At 43.2% G+C, this 17,922-nt stretch overlaps 1 protein-coding gene across 1 annotated transcript in view; it reads left to right on the forward strand.

Annotated features, from left to right (window-relative positions):
• The window catches only part of VAC14 (VAC14 component of PIKFYVE complex), a 1,245,171-nt gene that overhangs the window by 1,067,019 nt on the left and 160,230 nt on the right, over window positions 1–17,922 (forward strand). The window lies entirely within an intron of this gene.

Consider the following 17,922-nt stretch of genomic DNA (forward strand, 5'->3'; position numbering starts at 1 on the left):
CCAACAATTTTTATTTCCCTATTAGTTACAATTCTAATGCATAAGGTTAATTCAGACTTTATTCAATCCGTTCAGAATTTGTTTATTAGCAACCACGAATAACACAATCTAAACAGAACTTGAGAGAACATATGCTCTAATGCTTCAGCATAAGCCAACAAAGATGAATATATCAACATTATTAGCAGAGTTCAGCAATCCGTTCATCAATCATTTGTCACTGTCAACGTCACCCAAAGGAAACCCTACCTAACCCAGATTACCATCAGCATGTTGGGCTTCATGCGAAAACAATTTAGAAAACATGAATTTGGAAAACATCTAGCTAGAGGAAAAGTCTATAAAACAGCACAGTTGGTACCTAGAAGAAAAGGCACAAAGTTAGTCAGTCACGTTGTCATAGCTACCTATCCACAAATGGTATCAGCAACAAAATCAGTCTTCGTCTTCAGGTCATCAATAGATCATCAATGCATCAGGCTCTCAAGAGTATTAGCCCAATGACAGAATCTCGAACCGCGTCTCTTGATGTCATCAATTCTCCCCTCGCATCTGAAGTTTTAGCCCCTTGTCAAGACTTATTAGAGTTTTTCAGTCCATCCCCCTAATTCCTAATTGGTCAATTAGTCCTCCATATGTGACGTTACCCAATATATTTTATTCTACATATCTATGAGTTCTAATATTTCGTCTTTCACATTTCATGGATTGGTCCTCTGTACGATGTCTTCATCATCCGGCTCTTCAGTTATCGAAAATGTTGCATGTTCCTCTTCAGTCAGTGCTTCTATTGTTCAGGTCCTGGGAAAGTACATTCAGCCTACTCTACACATAATTGAATCAAATAGACTTCATCATCTCCTGTCTGTCAGTACATTGCAGAAACTTCTAGCTAAGCACGCAGTTCACAGTCAGTTCAAATGCACCAGTTACTTCTACATCGTTTGTTTATTAATTCTGCTTCTGCATGAGGCCTGGCAAGTAGGCCACAACTTCGGCTAAGTTAGCTTCTACGATATAATGCAAAACATAGGTCATACATCTCATTATGACACATTACTACATTATTATTACACATTTTCATTATTTCACACATTTGTAATAATTTTAGTATAAATTTGTAAAAGTGGCTACCATTCCCAGTGGGCACAGTTTCAAACGTGCACATTATTTTCGCTACAATTAATTTCTCAACAAACTTTTTGTTATTCAAAACACATAAACACTCATTAATCATTTCTAATTAGCATATCTGCTTTAACAATGTTATGTCCTGCACCTGACCCTCAGGGTAATCGCTTCCCCTTCCACCCCCCCAACCCCCAGTGATGTCTGATGACATCAGCCCGCGATCGCGCGCCGACCTCATCAGAGGTTGCCCCCATTGCGTTGGAAGCTCAGCTTCCAGCGGAATCGGAAGAGAATTGCTTGCGTTTATCTTCCGATTGGGGGACGTCAGAGAGGCATAAAAAAAAAGGAAAGGCTTTTCCTTTCCTTTGATGTCTTTCTGAGCATTTCTGCAGCCCAGTCGAAAAGTGATCGGGCTGCAGAAATGCCCACTAGACACCAGGCTTGTTTATTTACATGACATAAACAATGAAGGGGAGTGGTCCCTTGGGCAAGGGTCGCGCCCCTGGGGGCAGAAGCCACTAGACACCACAGATAATTTAAAAAAAAAACGTATTTACACGTGGGGAGCGACCCATTAGGCAAGGGAGCACCCATGTGGGGCAAATTGTTTAGGCCATTTCTGCCCCCCTTGGGGGCAGATCGCCCTAGTTTTCTGAGGCCAATCTGTCCCCAACAGGGGCATAAACCAATAGACACCAAGGATTTTTTTATTTTTTAAGTCAGTTTACGCAAGGGGAGCAATCCCATAGCAAGGGGCTCTCCCCGGGGGGTCAAATTTCTTTTAGGCCATTTCTTCCTCCCTTTGGGGCAGATCGGCCTATTTTAATTAGGCTGACCTGCCACAAGGGGGGCAGAAACCACTAGGCTCCAGGTATTATTATTTTTTTACCAATGGGAGCGACCCCTTATGCATGTGTCGCTTCCCTGGGGGGGGGGGGGGAATTTATTTTAAACCATTTCTGCCACCTTTAGGGGCAGATCGCCCTATTTCGATTAGGCCGATCTGCCTAAACCACTTAGGCACCAGGGATTGGTATGTGTGTTTTTTTTTGGGGGGGGGCAGCACCTTGTGCAAGGGTTTCTCCTCCTGGGGGCCATTACTGTTGGCCATTTCTGCCCCTCGGCCTATTTTTGTAAGGCCTATCCGCTCCCAAGGGGGACAGAAAGCCCACCAGACACCAGGGAAGATTTGTTTAAAAAAAAGGAGGGTGGGGGTATGGCCATACCCCACCCCAAATAAATGGGGACAAAGTTGTTCTGCCCGGTGGGCAGATGGGGCAATTACCACCGATCCACTCTCCGGGGGTGGGGGGAGGGCACCAACCAGTATGGGCATGGTTATGCCCCCACCCCAACTAAAGGGGGTAACAGTCTTTCAGCTCTCCCTCTGTACACTAAAAGATCTTATGCCAGCAGCAAACAAGAGGACATTCGATTATTTGGGGTTTTGGTTTTACATTTGGGCCATGAGAGCGTGTCTAACTCTTAAAATTGTCCCACTTGGAATGGTGAGGGCTGCACTTTTTGGACTTTGGGACGCTGCCATGTAGAAAAATCTATGAGACCTAGGCACATCTGAAAACTAAACATCTGGGTGAGTCCATGGTGGTGTTCTTCACATGCACCCGCACCATTTTCTTACCCACAATGCCCTGCAAACCTCCAACTTTGCTTGAAATCGCACATTTTCCCCAAAGTTTTGTGATGGACCCTTCCGGAATCTGCAGGAATCCACAAAATTCCTACCACCCAGCATTGCTGCGTCATTACCAATAAAAATTCTGCCCCACTTGGCAGCCTAAAAACGTTTTTTTTCAAACTGCCCTATTGGACCCGCTTTGGTTTCCCCTCAATTTCGACATGCTTTTGGCTATTCCCTGTCTTGGGCACTTGGCCCACCTACACAAGTGAGGTATAATTTTTAACAGGAGACAGAGGGGGACATTGGGTGGTAGGAACTTTGTGCCGGTGCAGTGATCCCACACAGAAATGTGGGGAAAATGTGATTTTAGCTAAATTTGAGGTTTGCTGTGGAATCTGGGTAAGAAAACACTGGGGGATCCATGCGAGTAACACCTCCCTGAACTCCCTCGGGTGTCTAGTTTTCAGAAATGTCTGGATTTGGTAGATTTCCCAAGATGGTTGCTGAGCCCAGGACCAAAAAAATGCAGCCCCCCCCCCACCCTCCACCCCCCAGCAAAAACAGGTAGTTTTTTATTTGATAATTTTGATGTATCCACATAGTGTTCTGCGGCATTTCCTGTCACGGGCACTAGGCCTACCCACACAAGTGAGGTACTGTTTTTATCAGGAGACCTGGCGGAACGCTGGGTAGAAGGAGGTTTGTGTCTCCCCTCAGATTCCAGAATTTTGCATCACCGAAATGCGAGGAAAAATTGTTTTTTTGCCAAATTTTGAGGTTTGCCAAGGATTCTGGGTAACAGAATCTGCTGAGAGAGCCACAGGTTACCCCATCCTGCGTTCCCCTAGGTGTCTAGTTTTCAGAAATGTCCAGGTTTGCTACGTTTTCCTAGGTGCTGGATGAGCTAGAGGCCAAAATCCACAGCTAGGCACTGCAAAAAAACAGGTCAGTTTTCTTTGGGAAAATGTGATGTGTCCATGTTGTGTTTTGGGGCATTTCCTGTCGCGGGCACTAGGCCTACCCACACAAGTGAGGTACCATTTTTATCAGCAGATTTGAAGGAATGCTGAGTGGAAGGAAATTTGTGGCTCCTCTCAGATTCCAGATCTTTCTGTCACCAAAATGTGAGGAAAAGGTGTTTTTGCCAAATGTTTAGGCTTGCAAAGGATTCTGGGTAACTGAACCTGGTGAGAGCGCCACAAGTTACCCCATCCTGGGTTCCCCTAGGTGTCTAGTTTAAAAAAATGCACAGGTTTTGGTAGGTTTTCCTAGGTGCCGGCTGAGCTAGATACCAAAATCCACAGCTAGGCACTTCCCAAAAAACACGTCAGTTGTCAATGTACAAATTTGATGTGTCCATGTTGCGTTTTGGGGCGATTTCTGTCACGCACACTAGGCCTCCCAACACAAGTGAGGTACCATTGTTATCGGTAGACATTGGGGAATGCTGGATGGAAGGGAATTTATGGCATCTCTCAGATTCCAGAACTTTCTATCACCGAAATGGGGAAAAGGTGTTTTTTGGCCAAATTGTGAGGTTTGCAAAGGATTCTGGGTAACAGAACCTGGCGAGAGCCCCACAAGTTACCCCATTCTGATTTCCCCTAGTTGTCTAGTTTAAAAAAATGTGTAGATTTGTACATTTTCTCTAGGTGCCGGCTGAGCTAGAGGCCAAAATCCACAGCTAGGCACTTTCCAAAAAACACGTCAGATTTCAATGTAAAAATGTGATGTGTCCATGTTGCATTTCCTGTCACGGGAACTAGGCCTACCCACACAAGTGAGGTACCATTTTTATCAGGAGACTTGGGGGAACACAGACTAGCGGAACAAGTGTTATTGCCCTTTGTCTTTCTCTACATGTTTTCCTTCCAAATGTAAGACAGTTTGTAAAAAAAAAAAGACATCTATTTGAGAAATGCCCTGTAATTCACAATCTAGTAAGGGGACCCCGGAATTCCGAGATGTGCAAATAACCACTGCTTCTCAACACCTTATCTTGTGCCTATTTTGGAAATACAAAGGTTTCTTTGATATTTATTTTTCACTCTTTATATTTCACCAAATGAATTGCTGTATACCCGGTATACAGTGAAAACCCATTGCAAGGTGCAGCTCCTTTATTAGCTCTGGGTACCTAGGGTTCTTGATGAAACTTCAAGCCCTAAATATCCCCGCAACCAGAAGAGTCCATCAGAATTAACGGTATATTGCTTTGAAAAATCTGCCATAGCTGGAAAAAATTATAGAAGAACACGTGGACAGAAATGGCTCTTTTTTTCACCTCAATTTCAATATTTTTTTATTTTACCTGTTAATTCTGTAGGAAAACCTTGAAGGATGTACACAAATAAATGACCCCTTGCTGAATTCAGAATTTTGTCTGCTTTTCAGAAATGTTTAGCTGTCTGGGATCCAGCATTGGTTTCACACCCATTTCTGTCACTAATTGGAAGGAGGCTGAAAGCACAAAAAATTGTAAAAATGGGGTATGTCCCAGTAAAATGCCAAAATTGTGTCGAAAAATATGGTTTTCTGATTCAAGTCTGCCTGTTCCTGAAAGCCGGGAAGATGAGAATTTTAGCACTGCAACCCCTTCATTGATGCCATTTTCAGGGGAAAAAACACAAGCTTTCTTCTGCAGCCCTTTTTTCACATTTTCTTTTTTTTAAAACGAAATTTTAGCTGTATTTCTTGGTCTCCTCCAGGGGAACCCACACTGTATTTCTTGGTCTCCTCCAGGGGAACCCACAAACTCTGGGTACTTCTAGAATCCCTAGGATGTTGGAAAAAAAGGACGTAAATTTGGCGTGGGTAGCTTATGTGGACAAAACATTATGAGGGCCTAAGCGTGATCTGCCCCAAATAGCCAAAAAGGGCTTGGCACCTGAGGGGGAAATGGCCTGGCAGTGAAGGGGTTAAGATGATTGTCCTCCCAAGACTATTTTATTTTTTCTCTGTCCTGCCAGTGTGGATTCCTAGGGCTATAGTTAAAGACCTAGACACGCTGACAACAACATTTTTATAGGGATGGGGCAGAGGAGGGTAGCCCTCTCAAAACTACAATGCTTGTCGACTGATGGTAGCCTGGCAGTACTGGAATTTGAATCCTACTATAAGGCCGCACAGCTTCATCGGTACACACAATGGCTGGCAAGCAGAGAGACGCTTGACAGGACTGTAGAACCCTTTACCCCACTGTTAACAAGAGCAACAAGAGTATTGCTGGGTGTGGGACGAACCTCCGAAGAGGACACACAAGTTTTTAGAGTAGTGTGTTGCTGCTGGGTCTGATGCCTGCAGAAAGCGCAAATGTGCACCAACTATTCCCACAAACTACCTATGTCTCAGTGGGAAACACTTCCCCACGGTGGGAGTTGGGAGAGGATGGAATATTGGTTGATGGCAGGGGCGATGATAATGTGAGATTTATTCAGGACAGGCAAGCTCTTACAGTTTAAGGATTTCCATGCAACGTTCGACCTGCTGCAGGGCCATTTTCTAATTCATAGGGCTGTCACTGCAGCATTTCGTAAACATTCAATGCCCAGCCTAGCACAACCGTGGCCCTATGCTACCGGCCAATACCTGGCCCTTTCAGCGGGTATGTTTAAAGCAGTCATATGCTTATATAGGGCAATACGAGGGGGAATGCTTCAGCCTCTCGACACTTTGATAGCACATTGGGGCTTTGTATATTGGGCTGGTTCCCCCACATTTCTAAGACAAAGGTCACCATCAGATTTCAGGTTCTAGCATTTCCCTTGGCAAAGAGGGAAATCACACGACACAGAAAAGCACCAGGGGGACCGCACGCAGAGGTTTTGCAGAAGGAACTCGAACCTTGGGCTAGTTATGAAGGCGAGGTGCTACTTAGGAAAGCCAGAAGGGGGCCTCAATCATTGGAAGTACCACAGGCCTGAGAGGCCCTCATGGACTGCCTGAAAGAACCAGAGGTGCAGTACCATGGGTCATCACCAGGGACATTGCCGTCAACCCCCTAATTACACTGAACAAAAAAGAGGCTACTGAGGTCTGGTGACTATCCAGTGCTGCCTGCTCACGCTTTGCCCTACCCCCAACACATAACACACAAACACTTTTCTACAGTTTCTTTCCATTCTTCTGGGATAGACAAAATGACCAGAAGGGGAAGAGTTCATCTAGAAACAAGGTGAAGGGAGAGGAAGTTGTAGTAATTTTGAGAATGTTCAGTTGACTTAATTTGAAATGCAAATACCTCACATGTGTGAAGCATCAGAAGAGATGATTGCACGTCTGAGCTGAATTGTATTGACCACAAAACCTTCAATAAAATTTGTTTAAAAAAAAGACCATAAGAGATCTCACACCTTTCAAAATGAAGATGAGGGAAAAACATCCCACTCAGGCACAATACTGCATTAACACCAAACTGCTTGTTAGAGAACAATGACAAGAAGACACCACAAAAATCAACATTGAAGGGAGGAATGAGTAGCTTGGGCTTCAGAGTAAGGACACTGTAACCATAATGGAGAACCAGATCCCTTTTAAATGGCCAAAGGATGGGTGGAGCAGTAGATAAATATGTCCTGGAAGGACATAGGTCTCTGCTATAGGTGCCCACTGTTCAGGAAGTACGTGTGTTGCAAGGCATACAAATACACGAAGAGCGGCATGAGGAAAGGTGTGTGAGAGTGTAGATACTTTGCATCAGGAAACAAAGGCCCCTGAGGTACGGGTAAGTGAGACTAGACCTTGTTGATGTGACTCACACATTGTAGCCAAAGAGATCTGGAGAGACCACGACCATAAGTACTTCATTTGCCTTGCTTTCTAGACATTCAGGAATGTTGAAACTGCTCAGCAAGTGGAGTTCGAGTACTTTTAAAAACACAACAGGGAGTACGGGGTTCTTTTAATGTAACGAGGGATGGATCAATGGTGCATCAATTGTGACACCAGATCCCTCGTGGTCCTCAATTGGAGGCGGGGTATCAGTTAGCTGTGGTGCTGCAGAGGGTCTGGAAAACGGGGAGGGAAGGAAGGGAATTTCCTTTCCGGACCATGTGGTCTCACACACTATATAGTGTCATGCTTCATCATATGAAGTTTAGCTGGATCCCTCTATTTCCAGAACCAGAATTAATTTACGCACTCCCTCCTGTTCCTTTAACAGTGAGGTTGAGTCTGCCCAGGTGGCACTGTCCTACCTGCGTGGGGCTAGGTGGTCATATGATGAAGCATGCCGCTATATAGTGTGTGAGACCACCTAGTCCGTAAAGGAAATTCCCTTCCTTTTCCCCCCCCCTGTTTTCCAGACCCTCTGCAGCACCACAGCTAACTGATACCCCGCCTCCAATTGAGGACCACAAGGGATCTGGTGTCTCAATTGATGCACCATTGATCCATCCCCCGTTACATTAAAAGAACCCCGTACTCCCTGTTGTGTTTTTGTAGTTATTTTGGGAGCTGAGTACGGTTGTGTTCTTCTTTTGTCTTTCCCCTCTCTCCCATATACTCTCTCATTGTGAATTGGTGGTTCGAGTACTTTTGCCATTATTTTTGGCTTTAATCTAGGAGCCTAGAAATATGGTTTTGAGTATTATTGCCACGGTTTTACCTCGTTTAAAGCAGATTGTCACATGTTTTGTCAACAGATTTGGACTGCCTCTAGTTATTAGACGTCACCTCCTTCTTTCAGCCAAAGCTCCCAGGCACATGTTTTAACTTTCCCTGCTGTCTATATAACCTACCAGTCAGATTTCCATACACTGTCCAGTAGGATTAATTCACTACTGCCAAATTATAATCTGGTCCCAGTGTATGACAGGAACCCGGCAGTCAGATCTATACTCCTGTGTCCTCTAAGCTTTCACTGTAACGAAACTACGCAATTTAATTTACATCCTAAGGAGCCATGCAGCCAGATATGTAGCCCTTGTCTTATCAGCAGTGACTGCTGCGATGCACTGCACATCTTCCAAAGTGCTCCAGTGTACTCTTAAGACATACTTGTAACGCATGTTCTGTCTCTCTCTAAGTAATTATTTCTTATCGGGGCTAACAACTCCTGCTCGCATGAGCTGGACGACACCAGAACAGGAAGCCATGCACACTCACACACCAAACCACAGAACGCCACGTCATAACTTATCACAAGTATTCAGCACCACCAAACACCTTATCACAACGTGCCACACAATACAATCAACAAAAAACTGAAAAGTACTCAAAGATATAGGTGATAATATTTCTCATTATTCTACGCGTTAGTGCATTCTCACACATAACTCATAGAGACTCTGATCTCTTGAATTGAAACATTTCTTAGCATGATCAGCCAACATGTTTTACCATGAGGTCTGTTAACAAGGGCTTTTTCAAGGCTGAAAATGATTTTATGAAAGTAATTATTTAAGGTAGCATAATGTAGTAGAAATATTAAGAATAATATCACAATTAAAAACTGCTTACTTGAGTGCAGCATTCTGGTGAGGCATAACAAACATGAAACACATGAAAAGTAGCCGATAAAGTAATCAGTGCTTATGTTCTCATTGTTAACTCTGCAAGCAAATGAGAAGAGGTTGAAAAAAAAATACTTGAATTCAAATATTAGAGTGTAAATGACAGTGGTAAAACCAATATAGTTGAGACTAAACAAGAAAAAAAAGAAAGTGGTGAGTGCGAGAAAGTATGTATAGAAGATGGTACTAAAGCAAGGGTCATGGTTGGGGAGGGAAATAGAGGCAATTTTGTTATCTGACAAAAGGAGAGAACGAGTTTCAGCAAAGGTAAGGATGCTAAAATGGCTCACGCCAAATGGGTAGGTGGGCTTGCCGGGTGAGGTCCATGTTGTGTTTACAGCAGTCAGGGAGTGTCTCTGTAAAAAGATGGGAAGGGGCAAGAAGGAGAGCAGAGAGCTCCTGGCTTACCTTTATTCTAAGGAAATTAGGATGGTGTGGAGCTATATGACACAGTTGTTTCAGTTTTGGCATTGGTATGTTATTAATAGCTATTGCATTCTAGATGAAAGAAAAATGAATGAGTACATTAAAATAAAGAAAACTTATTCTAATGAAAGTCAGGTTTGTCTGTCTGGTGGCAGAAATCATATTGCAGTCTGGTCGGTGAAGGGGTTGGAGAAGCCTGACCGTTTCTAAGGAAATAGTGTGGGTAACCGGATGTCTCATTATCCATGACATCGAGGCGTGGGAATAATCTTGGTAAGAGAGATCAAATTATAGGAAGTTTCTGGGATAGGAGGATGCATGTTGGAAGTGACATGCATTCTAGATATGTGAACAGTGGGTCGGGATAATCTTGTTAAGGGCAGAAAGCAAGAGAAGTGGTTTAAAAAAAAACGCAGTCATTGGATGTTGTTACGATCTCAAATGCAGAGAGTAATGGTATTAAAAGTAGTGAAAGTCACAGAGAAAAAGGATTAATGGAGAACCAAAAGGAAACAGTATTAGACAGGTGCGAGACAAGCCTTAAAGGTGCATCTCTTAATGTGTAAAGAAAATATATAATCAATTAATGATTCTGAAATATGCAGCATTGGTAGGGGAGCTTTAACTAGGTTTCACAGCTAAATTGTATATATGTACAGCAAAAATATAGCAAATTCTGTTATTATAGAAATATGCAGAGTAGAGAACTAGTGAATTTAGCAAAACAATTTTCTCAGATAATATAATGTGGTAGAAAGTCGCAATAAAAGAGATCTTTCAGAATATATCAGTGGTCTCCTGTACATGATATATCACATAAAGTGTACAATGCATGTAAGCCTATAGTTAATTTAAGGGAAACTAATTATGAAAACGTATTCTTTATGCTGTGAAGAAGTACACATTTCAGGCAAGGAATATAAGGGAGAAAGTTAGTATTTAGGAAGAAAATGATGCCACTGAAAGTAATTACAGTAGTACCATAGGAAGAAAAGTGTTGGAAGTGTTGGTGTAGATATAACTTTAGAGCGTTGTAAGGTACTCTTTTCTGAAAAGACTGGAAGAAATAAAATGTTGCAAAAATTGCCAATACATCTAATGGTGCATCTCAGCCTCTTTACTTAGGCCGGGGTAAACTGTATTCAGAATATCTTTTCGCTCTCTCGTTTTCTGGGTAGAAGTTCAAAGCTATTTCCTCTACATATTTTAGTACATGCTCATTGGTAAGGAAAGTAAAATTGCTGCAGTGCTCATGGGTTTTGGGAAAATGTTCAGATAGTAGTAAACCAGGATCAAATCTGTATAAGTTGAGGTAATGTTTCTAAAATCTAATTTTCAGATGATGTATTGTGTTTCTTATGTATCTCAGTTCACATGGACATTGAATGATGTGTAGATGGTGAAGCTACTTTTGCATTTCATTCAGTGGTGAATGTTAACCTGGAGTCCATTCTTGTATTGGAATTGGGTGGTTTTGTTTTTGCTTAGTTTTCAAATACAGCAGTTGTGATTGGTATAAAATCCATTCGTTTTAATGACGAATGTTCTGGGTTTTGCCCTTAGATCAGTGTATTGAGAAAGACCGAAAATGCCTCTCATGGCATGGTTACCCCCTAACGTTTTGCCTTTGTTGATGCTAGTTATGATTGGAAGTATGCTGGGAACCAGGCCCCAGCACCAGTGTTCTTTCCCTAAACTGTACCTTTGTTTCCACAATTGGCACAGCCCTGGCACACAGATAAGTCCCTTGTAAGTGGTACTCCCGGTACTAAGAGCCCTGTGGCCAGGGAAGGTCTCTATGCCACCCTCGGGACCCCTCACTCAGCACATGCACACTGCTTCACATCTTGTGTGAGCTGCTGGGGAGAAAATGACTAAGTCGACATGGCACTCCCCTCAGAGTGCCATGCCCACAACCCACTGCCTGTGGCATAGGTAAGTCACCCCTCTAGCAGGCCTTACAGCTCAAAGGCAGAGTGCACTATACCACAGGTGAGGGCATAGTTGCATGAGAACTGTGCCCCTACAGTGTTTAAGCCAAATCTTAGACATTGTAAATGCAGGGTAGCCATAAAGAGTATATGGTCTGGGAGTTTGTCAAACACGAACTCCACAGTTCCATAATGGCTACACTGAATTCTGGAAAGTTTGGTATCAAACTTCTCAGCACAATAAATCTACACTGATGCCAGTGTGGAATTTATTGAAAAATGCACACAGAGGGCATCTTAGAGATGCCCCCAGTATACCAGTTCAACCCCTAGTGTTAGGCTGACCAGTTTCTGCCAGCCTGCTACACTCAGACGGGTTTCTGGCCACATGGGGTGAGTGCCTTTGTCACTCTGTGGCCAGGAACAAAGCCTGTACTGGGTGGAGGTGCCTCTCACCTCCCCCTGCTAGGAACTGTAACACCTGGCGGTGAGCCTCAAAGGCTCAATCCTGGTGTTACAGCATCCCAGGACACTCTAGCTAGTAGAGATGCCCGCCCCTCTGGACACAGCCCCCTCTTTTGGCGGCAAATCCGGAGGAGATAATGAGAAAAACAAGGAGGAGTCACCCACCAGTCAGGATAGCCCCTAAGGTGTCCTGAGCTGAGGTGACCCCTGCCTTAAGAAATCCTTCATCTTGTTTTGGAGGATTCCCCCAATAGGATTAGGGATGTGCCCCCATCCCCACAGGGAGGAGGCACAAAGAGGGTGTAGCCACCCTCCAAGACAATAGCCATTGGCTACTGCCCCCCAGACCTAAACACCCCCCTAAATTTAGTATTTAGGGGTGACCCTGAAGCCAGGTAATCAGATTCCTGCAACCTGAGGAAAGAAGAAGGAATGCTGGCCTGAAAGCCCAGCGGAGACGACGGAGACGACAACTGACTTGGCCCCAGCCCTACCGGCCTGTCTCCAGACTCAGAGAACCTGCATAGTGACGCATCCAGTGGGATCAGCGACCTCTGAGGACTCAGAGGACTGACCTGCACCTAAAGGACCAAGAAACTCCTGAGGACAGCAGCTCTGTCCAAAACTGCAACAAAGAAACCATCTTTAAAGAAGACTCCAGCGTCACTCCAGAAGCGTGAGTCTTCACACTCTGCACCCAACGGCCCTGGCTAGTGTTCAGAGGAACTAACACCGCAGAGAGAGGACCCCCAGGCGACTCCAACGACGGGGTCACCCTGAGTCGACCTCCCTGCACCCACACAGCGACGCCTGCAGAGAGGATCCAGAGGCTCCCCCTGACCGCGACTGCCTGGTACCAAAGGAACCTGATGCCTGGAAGAAGCACTGCACCCGCAGCCACCTGGACCATGAGGAACCAACTACCGGTGCAGGAGTGACCAGCAAGCGGCCCTCATCCTAGCCCAGTCGGTGGCTGCCTGCATCGCCAGAGTGACCCCCGGGTCTCTCCATTGATTCCTATCTACAACCCAACACCTACTTTGCACACTGCACCGTGCCACCCCTGTGCCACGGGGGTGTATTTTGTGTGCCTTTTTGGGACACCCCTCCACCCCCCTTGCTCTACAAAACCCCCCTGGTCTGCTCCCCGAGGACGCAGGTACTTACCTTGTAGCAGACTGGAACCGGAGCACCCCTGTTCTCAATAGGCGCCTATGGTATTTGAGCCCTACTTTGACCTCTGCACCTGACTGGCCCTGTGTTGCTGGTGCTGGGTGTTTGAGTTTGACTTGAACCCCCCAACGGTGGGCTGCCTATGCCCAGGAGACTGAACTTGTAAGTGCTTTACTTACCTGAGAAACTAAATATTACTTACCTCCCCCAAGAACTGTTGATTTTTGCACTGTGTCCTCTTTTAAAATAGCTTATTGCCATTTTTGCCAAAACTGTGTACATTACTGTTTTAATTCAAAGTTCCATACTTACCTGTGTGAAGTAGCTTACAGTTTATGTACTTACGTAAATTCTGAATCTTGTGGTTCTAAAATAAATTAAGAAAATAATATTTTTCTATATAAAAACCTATTGGCCTGGACTTAAGTCTGTGAGTGTGTATTCTCATTTATTGCCTGTGTGTGTACAACAAATGCTTAACACTACCCTCTGATAAGCCTACTGCTTGACCACACTACCACACAATAGAGCATTAGTATTATCTAATTTTGCCACTATCAACCTCTAAGGGGAACCCTTGGACTCTGTGCACACTATCTCTCACGTTGATATAGTATATACAGAGCTAACTTCCTACACTTCTCAAAATGCCTTGTTTGTCGAAATCCCAAATCGGACATTGGTGCTATAATCTCACTTATAGATGGATTGCTTTGTAATCGATGCCAGTGTTTTTGACAACTTTTTGAATATGTTGGTGTCCTTAGTGAACGTTTTTTTTTTAAATAAATCTGACAGGTTCATTGTCTTGTTGGGTCTTCTTAATGGTGGTGATAAAAACTGGATTTTTACATTTCTCCATTTTCAGTCCCAATAAGTAATTTGCAGTGTGGACTATGAGAATGTTTTATCTGATTTCCAGAGTTTTCTGCTTTGCCCATAAAGATATAGGAAGGCAGAGGGTGAATTGTGCACCCAGCAGGGTCCTTGAAGCTGAAGGAATAGTTCTTGATTGAATGTGAAGTTGTTATTGTAAAGACTAAATTCTAGCATCTCCAGAATCATTTTGTTAAGTATCCAATAATGGGTGGATCTGGGTGATAAGACCTTTTTTGTGGCCTGAAGACCATTTTTCTTTTCAGACGGAGGTGTATAGACTGGTAAATTCTATGGTGGCAAAAAAAGTATTTTTGCTATTGTATATCATATGGTTCATCCAGTATGCCGGTAGTGTCTCTTATGTATGATGGTGGGGCTTTCATGCATGGCTAATAATCCCCTCCCTTCGAGCAGATGGAATCAAGGCCTGGTATTATAGGGCCAATTGGCGGATGGAAGTCATGGCTTGTGTGTTTAGGAAACATGTAAATTGTGGCTATTTTGGAATGTGCCACAAACAAGAGTGTTTTCTCTTCCAAAGTTACAAAAAAACCTTCTTCATGACAACTGTTTAATTTGGAAAGTAGTTCATTTTGAAATCTGGTGAAGCCTCTGATAACCTGTAATATCTGATGGTTATCCTTATGCTTCTATGATATAATCATCAGGGTGTAGAAACGCTACATTGCCTCCCTTCTCAGCTTCTTCTATTATGATATTCAGATTGTGAAGTTTTTGGATGTCTTTTTTTTGTTCAGCGTTAAGATTGGATTGTAAGTATTTATTTTTCTTATTCGGGACAAAGTGGTGTTCGAAGTTGTTAATGGCATTGTTAGTGCGTCGGTCCTTAGTAAGTAAACTTACAAGGGGATACGTATAGGTCGATGAACCTTTTGACTTGTTTAGGATGTTCTTACTGTGATTATAGAGCAGTAAACACACTGATCAATGCCCAATAATCATTAGTCAATCAATAATCAATGGAGTCAGTAAGATTCACACACCATGACTGGAAGGACATGAATAACCACACTTTGTTTGAACTTTTAGTAAGTTTATTTCCCTATTATTAACAATACTAAAGTCATGTAGCTTAATCACCAAGTCAAATAAAAAAAATTAATAATAATTGTTAATCAACAAGTCATAAGAAACATGATCTAATCAAAGCTTGAATCAAAAGACATTCCAAAGCATCAACACAAATCATTAGTAAAACTAATTTTGACAAGGCTATAATATCCATAGAGTTCAGCAAAATAGTTTGTCAACCATTTGTTTCTGCAATTCGTCAGTCTTCCTGTGAATAGCCTCAACTAACCCAGATTAGCATCAGCATGGGGGCTTCATGCAAAACAATTTAGAACACAAATTTGGAAAAACATCTAACTAAAGGAGAATATTAAGACAGCGCAGTTGGTACCTAGAAAGATAAGGCACATAAATGCAATTCAGTCATTGTCATACCTACCTATCCACGGTATGGGTCATCAAGCAGAATCAGTCTTTGTCCTCAGGTCATCAAACGGTCAGCAAACATCAGGCTCGCAGTCAGAGAGTATGAGCCCAATGACGGAATCTTGAATCTCTTCTAAGTCTCCTCTTCTCGACAGTGGTCTGCCTAAAATCCCTTCAAAATCTGAATCTGGTCCCATCTGTCACGTTGTTATATCAAAGTCACCCAAACTATCCCCCAATTTCCAATTGGTCAATTAATCGTATGTTATTACTCTGTCCAATAATGTCCATATACTAAATCTATGAATTCTAATATTTCACGCTTCACATGTCGTTGATTGTTCCGCTTTACGATATTCACATCATCCGGCTCGCCAGGTATCAAATTTGTTGCATCTTTGTCTCCAGTCCGTGTCTTCATTGTTCGCATCCTGGGAAAGAACCCTTTGCACATTTTGCACACATTTTGTTACTGTATGAGAGACCTCCTCTCCTGTCCGTCGGTTCCCATAGAAAGTTTCTGCTAAGCATTTCATTAAAACAATGAGCAATTCACAGTTAGTTGACTCTGTCAGCATTTTTCATTAACTGCTAAGAAATACAGCTTCTGCATGAGGCCTGGCAAAACTAGGCCAAGACACTCACTAAGTTAAGGCCTACAATTAATAAGCAAGCACATAATTCATAACCCTTAACATGACATATTACTACATTGCTCTAATACCTTTTCAGTATCTCGTAAGTATTAATCATAATTTAGTGCATTTCGTGAATACTGGTGGCCATTCTTCGAGGTCACATTTTCAAACGTGCACATTATTTTTCTATGTTATTCATGTTTCTACATGTCATTATTCAAAAATACGTAAACATTCATTAATAATTTCTAATTAAGACATCTGCTTCAGCAGCATCTGTGCAAAGCACAAAAAACGACAATACCGCGCACCACCACAGTTGACCACGTCAACCTCCACTACACCACAAAATAAAATTCCAAACCATGGCATAATATAGCACATCACACAACACACTACCATACAGTCCCCTTTTGTGGCATGATTAACAAAATAACACCATTCAACAGCACGCTTAACCACACCGTACTACACCCTACTAGAAAATAACATGGATACCTGCAACAGACAGCGCCAAGATACACATTGTGTGCCACACTAATATTTTCCATCATCCACCAAGGGAATCATAATAGTATACAATGCATTGCGACCCGATTTATGCCAAGCCATCCCCACAGCAAAAAGGAGACGTGTGACGAGTCATTTGGCCTGCCAGATCACCAGCCTCCTTTAGCGGCCTGCAGTTCCCTAAACTGCGATATGTACAGTATGTTAAAGGTGGGAAGCCAATTATTTATATGTAGCTTACTCTGCAGTGTGTTGCACACAATCATTGATCATACACCCGGCCATAGTAAACAGTAAAACATAGGGAGGTGGGATTATATATAGGCAGGGAGTCTGTGAGTGCAAGGAATCCCACAGGACAGGAAGCCTTAGAGATATGGAACTTAGTTCTTTGGGGGTGGTAGACTCTTAAACAACTTGGAGAGGTAAAAACTCTGCAGATGCACGAGATTTGAAATCAAATGAGAACGGTATATTAGGAGACAGATCAGACTCAGGCAAGGAAGCATGAAAAATGATACATCAACACCAAAACAATATAGGCATGTAGAAACTGGCGAGTCACGAACACCCCACTATGGAAAGTGCCGGAGATCCATATAGGGAGGCCTGTGACGACTTTGATTACCACAGACAGCATACCTTAACTGGCACAGGTGCAATGCTTTAAAGCCTGGACACCCCTGCAGCGTCCATGGTATATCATGTAATGAAAACTGAGGCACAGTTAGACGGGTTTGTCTCAAGAATGCACGATCTGCTTCCATGAGTGGCCCTAAGAAAATCACTGACTCAACAACTCACATCACCCAAACGTCTTCGGACCAGAGGTAGTTCAGATGAGACACTCCGTCTTCACAGAGAACTCACTCTGTATATAATGAACCCACAAAGCGCAGACTTGTGGCTTCCCTGTGAATCTAACGCAGGAACAGAAGTTGGCAAACTTTGAGCTTCAGAAACTAAGTTCTATAAAATGCAGTTTGAGGTAACCAAGAAGTCGGTAGAGCTCCTGTCTCCGGATCTTTTTAGGTCTGTCTTGACTGCTCATTTGTCCGCAAAACATATTGTTACTCATTTTGTGTTAAAAAAGAGAGGGCTTATGCTCCACACAGAAGAGTATTATTCTTTTCCCAGGTGCTTTTGCTAGTCAGTGA

The sequence above is a fragment of the Pleurodeles waltl genome, chromosome 12, assembly GCF_031143425.1.
Source record: "Pleurodeles waltl isolate 20211129_DDA chromosome 12, aPleWal1.hap1.20221129, whole genome shotgun sequence".
NCBI classification, from domain to species: Eukaryota; Metazoa; Chordata; class Amphibia; order Caudata; family Salamandridae; genus Pleurodeles; species Pleurodeles waltl.